Genomic DNA, 6000 nt, shown 5'->3' on the forward strand with positions numbered 1-6000 from the left:
TCTCTACTCTTCTTCTTGTTCTTTATTGTTTTATAACACGTTATCAGCACGAGACTCAACCATCTCAAATTTGAAGGCTAAGGCTACGATATGGATAATTTTCAAAGTAAACCGTCCAATTATGAAGATATTTGTTTGATTGATTCTGGCACTACACATACGATATTCAAAGACGATAAATATTTCTCTCATCTCAACATGGGCAAGATTAATGTTACTATAATTTTTTGTAGTGCTAATTTGATTTAAGTCTTCAGAAAAGCAATTATAATCTTGCCCAAGGGAACTAAACTCATCATAATAATGCTATGTTTTCTCCTAAGTCTAGGAGAAACTTGATGAGTTTTAGAGATATCCGTGAAAATGGTTATCATATCAAGACAATTGATGAGATGAATCTTGAATATCTTGGTATCACTAAGAATGTCTCTGGCCAGACATTTGTTATAGAAATGTTTCCTGCTTTATCTTCTGGCCTGTATTGGACAAAGATTTGTGCAAATGAGGCACATTCTATAGTAAACCGAAAGTTACTAATTCCAATACGTTCGTACTTTGGCATGATCGTTTGGGACATCTTGGATCTATAATGATGAGACGAATCATAGAAAATTCATATAGGCATCCATTAATGATCTTGAAGGTTTTTTTGAATGGTGAATTTTTATGTAATGGTTGTTATCAAGGAAAGATGATTGTGAGGCCATCGCCAATAAAAGTTGGGATCAAATCCCCCACATTCTTGGAACGCATACATGGGGATATTTGTGGATCCATTCACCCACATAGTGGATCATTTAGATACTTTATGGTCCTAATAGATGCTTCTTATAGATGGTCTCATGTCTACCTTTTGTCATCTCGCAACTTGGTATTTGCATAATTGTTGGCACAAATAATACGATTACGGGCATAGTTTCTCGATAATCAAATTAAGTCTATTCGCCTTGATAATGTTGTAGAATTTTCATCCCAAGCATTTAATGTCTATTTCTTATCAATTGGGATAAGAGTGGAATATCCTGTACCTCATGTTCACACTCAAAATGGCCTTGCTGTGTCATTAATTAAACGGCTGCATTTGATAGCAAGACCATTGCTTATGAAAACTAAGTTTCCCACTTCTGTTTGGGGTCATGTAATTTATCATGCTGCAATACTTGTTTGTCTTAGACCGATAAATTATTATAAATTTTCTACATTGCAATTGGTTTTGGGTCAAGAGCCTAATATATCTTATTTGAGAATTTTTGGGTGTGGTGTATATGTGCTTATAGCACCAGCAAACCACATTAAGATGGGCCCCCAAAGAAGGTTAGAAATTTATGTTGGGTTTGAATCACCCTCCATTATTCGCTATCTTGAACCATTAACAAGAGATATGTTCACTACTCAATTTGCAGATTGTCAATTTTGATGAGATAGTTTTCCCAAAATTAAGGGGAGAAGATAGTGACATCAAAAAAGAAATTTTATGGAAAAATCCATCACTATCTCATCTTGATCCACATGATTCTATTTATGAGCAAGAAGTACAAAAGATTATTCATCTACAAAAAAATTACAAATCAAATGCCAGACGCATTTACAGATTTGAAAAGGATCACTAAATCACATATTCCTGCAGAGAATATCCCACTTCAAATTGATGTCCCTAAAGTACCATCCACTAGTGTCATAGCTAATGAATCTAAAGCACGCTTAAAGCGTGTCAGACCATTAGGTTCTAAAGATCAAAATCATAGAAAACTAAAAACAAATGATCAATATGACACTATAAAAGATTCTCATATGGAAGTTCAAGATTTGAGCAATGTTAATATTCCTGAAGGAATTAATGAGCCTAAGACTCAAGAAAATGAGGAACTATCCATAAATTCAAGTGATATTGAAACTAATTTGAATCGATCTAAAATAGTAGTGGATTATGTCTTTGCATATAATGTTGTAACAAAAATCATGCAAGATAGTGAGGATATTGAGCCTCTATCTTTCACAGAATGTCGACAAAGAAATGACTGGCCAAAATAGCAAGAGGCAATTCAATCTGAATTGAATCCACTTGCCAAACGTGAAGTTTTTGGACCTATAACTCAAACACCTAATGGTGTTAAGCCCGTTGGCTATAAATGGGTCTTTATGTAAAAAATAAATGAGAAAAATAAAATACAACGGTATAAGGCACGCCTTGTTGCATAAGGATTTTCACAACGGCCTGGTGTCGATTTTGATAGGACATATTCACTAGTTATGGACGCAATCACATTGCGTTATCTTATTAGTTTCACTATCCATGAGAGACTTGAAATGCATTTGATGGATGTGGTAACAAACTATCTATATGGATCACTTGATACTGAGATATACATGAAAATTCCTGAAGAATTTAAAATGCCGAAAGCATATAGTTCAAAGCCTCAGGAAATGTATTCCATTAGATTGCAAAGATCATTGTATGGTTTGAAGTAATTTGTACGCATGTGGTATAACCATCTTAGTGAATATTTATCTAAGGAAGGTTATACGAATGATGAAATTTGCTCATGTATTTTCATAAAGAAAACAACGTCGGAGTTTGTTATACTTGCTTTCTATGTCGATGACATAAACCTTATTGGAACGCCAATAGAGCTTAAAAAGGCAATTGATTATCTAAAGAAAGCATTTGAGATGAAAAATCTCGGAAAGATAAAGTTATGCCTTGGTTTACAAATTGAGCATTTGACAAACTGTATCTTTGTCCATTAACGTGCCTACACAGGAAAGGTGTTGAAATGATTCTATATGGATGGAGCACATCTATTAAGTACTTCGATGGTTGTTCGATCACTTGATGTGAATAAGGATCCATTCCGACCTCAAGAAAAGAATGAGGAACTCCTTGGTCATGAAGTACCATATCTTAGTGCAATTGGTGCACTAATGTATCTAGCAAATACTACAAGGCCTGATATAGCCTTTTTAGTTAATTTGTTACAAGATATAGTTCTGCTCCTACTAGGAGACATTTGAATGGGATCAAACACATATTACGGTATCTAAAAGGGATTACCGATATGGGCTTATTTTATCTAAAGATAGTAGTTTAGATCTTGTTGATTATGCTAAAGCTGGGTACTTATCTGACCCATATAAAGCTCGATCTCAAATAGGCTATGTGTTCATATATGCGGGTACTGCCATATCTTAGAGATTAACAAAGCATTCTATCATAGCCACTTCATTGAATCACCCTGAGATTGTAGCTATTCATAAAGCAAGCTGAGAGTGTGTGTGGTTGAGGTCCATAATACATCTCATTCGAGAAAAATGTGGTTTGAAATGTGATAAAGTACCTGGGATTTTGTATGAAGATAATGCAACATGCATAGCACAACTTAAAAGAGGATTCATAAAAGAAGATAGAACGAAGCATATTTCACCAAAGCTTTTCTATACACACGAGCTCCAAAAGATAGTAATATTAACGTGCAACAGATTCGTTCAAGTGACAATGTGGCTGATTTATTCACCAAGTCTCTTCCAACTATAACTTTCAAGAAGATGGTGCACAAGATCGAAATGCAAAGGCTCAAGGATGTTCACATTAGGGGTAGTTAATATGCACTGCACTCTTTTTCCCTTACGAGGTTTTATCCCACTGGGTTTTCCTTGTAAGATTTTTAATGAGGCAGCATATATGCGTATTATCTATCAATTAGACATTCAAGGGAGAGTGTTATAAATGTACCATATATAGTGAATGTCTACTTTACCATATATAGTGAATACCTACTTTACCATATATTGTGTATGTCTATTTTTGGAAAAGTTACAAACCCCAGGGCTAGTTTTCCCCTATAAATAAAAGGGTTTTTCCTCATTGTAATCTATCCTTCAAGAGAAGAAATTAGAATTACTCTCTCTATTTTCTCTACTCTTCTTCTTATTCATTATTGTTTTATAACACGTTATCAACACGAGACTCAACCATCTCAAATTTGAAGGCTAAGGCTAAGATATGGATAATTTTCAAAGTAAGCTGTCCAATTATAAAGATATTTGTTTGATTGATTCAGGCACTGCACATACGTTATTCAAAGAATATAAATATTTCTTTCATCTAAACATGGGCAAGATTAATGTTACTATAATTTTTGGTAGTGCTAATTTGATTTAAGGCTTCGGAAAAGCCATTATAATCCTGCCTAAGGGAACTAAAATCATCATAAATAATGCTATGTTTTCTCATAAGTCTCGGAGAAACTTGATGAGTTTAAAATATATCCGTGAAAATGGTTATCATATCAAGACAATTGATGAGATCAATCTTGAATATCTTGGTATCACTAAGAATGTCTCTGGCCAGACATTTGTTATAGAAAAATTTCTTGCTTTATCTTCTGGCCTGTATAGGACAAAGATTTGTGCAAATGAGGCACATTCTATAGTAAACCGGAAGTTTAATAATTCCAATACTTTCGTACTTTTCCATGATCGTTTGGGACATTCTGGATCTATAATGATGAGACGAATCATAGAAAATTCAAATGTGCATCCATTAAAGAACTTGAAGGTTATTTTGAATGATGAATTTTTATGTAATGGTTGTTATCAAGGCAAGCTGATTGTGAGGCCATCGCCAATAAAAGTTTGGATTGAATCTCCCGCATTCTTGGAACGCATACATGGGGATATTTGTGGACCCATTCACCCGCTTAGTAGGTCGTTTAGATACTTTATGGTCCTAATAGATGCTTCTTCTAGATGTTTTTATGTGTGCCTTTGGTCATCTCGCAACTTGGCATTTGCAAAATTATTGGCACAAATAATACGATTACGGGCACAGTTTCCCGATAATTAAATTAAGTCTATTCGCCTTGATAATGCTGCAGATTTTTCATCCCAAGCATTTAATGACTATTGCTTATCAATTGGGATAAGAGTGGAATATCCTGTACCTCATATTCACACTCAAAATGGCCGTGCTGAGTCATTGATTAAACGTCTACAGTTGATATCAAGACCATTGCTTATGAAAACTAAGTTTCCCACTTCTGTTTGGGGTCATGCAATTTTGCATGCTGCAATACTTGTTCGTCTTAGACCGACAAATTATCATAAATTTTCTCCATTGCAATTGATTTTGGGTCAAGAGCCTAATATATCTCATTTGAGAATTTTTGGGTGCGGTGTATATGTGACTATAGCACCACCAAACCGCACCAAGATGGGCCCCCAAAGAAGTTTAGGAATTTATGTTGGGTTTGAATCTACCTTCATTATTTGCTATCTTGAACCATTAACGGGAAATATGTTCACTGCTCGATTTGCAGATTGTCAATTTCATGAGATAGTTTTTAGAAAATTAGGAGGAGAAGATAGTGACATCAAAAGAGAAATTTTATGAAAAAATCTATCACTATCTCATCATGATCCACGTGCTTCTATTTGTGAGAAAGAAGTACAAAAGATTATTCATCTACAGAAAATTACAAATCAAATGCCAGACGCATTTACAGATTTAAAAGGATCACAAAATCACATATTCTTGCAGAGAATGTCCCACTTCGAATTGATGTCCCTAAAGTACCATCCACTAGTGTCATCGCTAATGAATCTAAAGAACACTTAAAGCGTGTCAAACCATTAGGTTCTAAGGATCGAAATCATAGAAAAACAAAAACAAATGGTCAAGATGACACTACGAAAGATTCTCATATGAAAGTTCAAGATTTGAGCAATGTTAATATTCCTGAAGGAATTAATGAGCCTGAGACTCAAGAAAATAAGGAAGTATCCATAAATTCAAGTGATGTTGAAACTAATTTGAATCGATCTGAAAAAGTAGTTGATTATGTCTTTGCATATAATGTTGCAACGAAAATCATGCAAGATAGTGAGGATCTTGAGCCTCGATCTATCACAGAATGTCGACAAAGAAATGACTGGCCAAAATAGCAAGAAGCAATTCAATCTGAATTGATTTCACTTGCCAAACGTGAAGTTTTTGGACCTATA

This window comes from Capsicum annuum, chromosome 9, assembly GCF_002878395.1.
Source record: "Capsicum annuum cultivar UCD-10X-F1 chromosome 9, UCD10Xv1.1, whole genome shotgun sequence".
NCBI classification, from domain to species: Eukaryota; Viridiplantae; Streptophyta; class Magnoliopsida; order Solanales; family Solanaceae; genus Capsicum; species Capsicum annuum.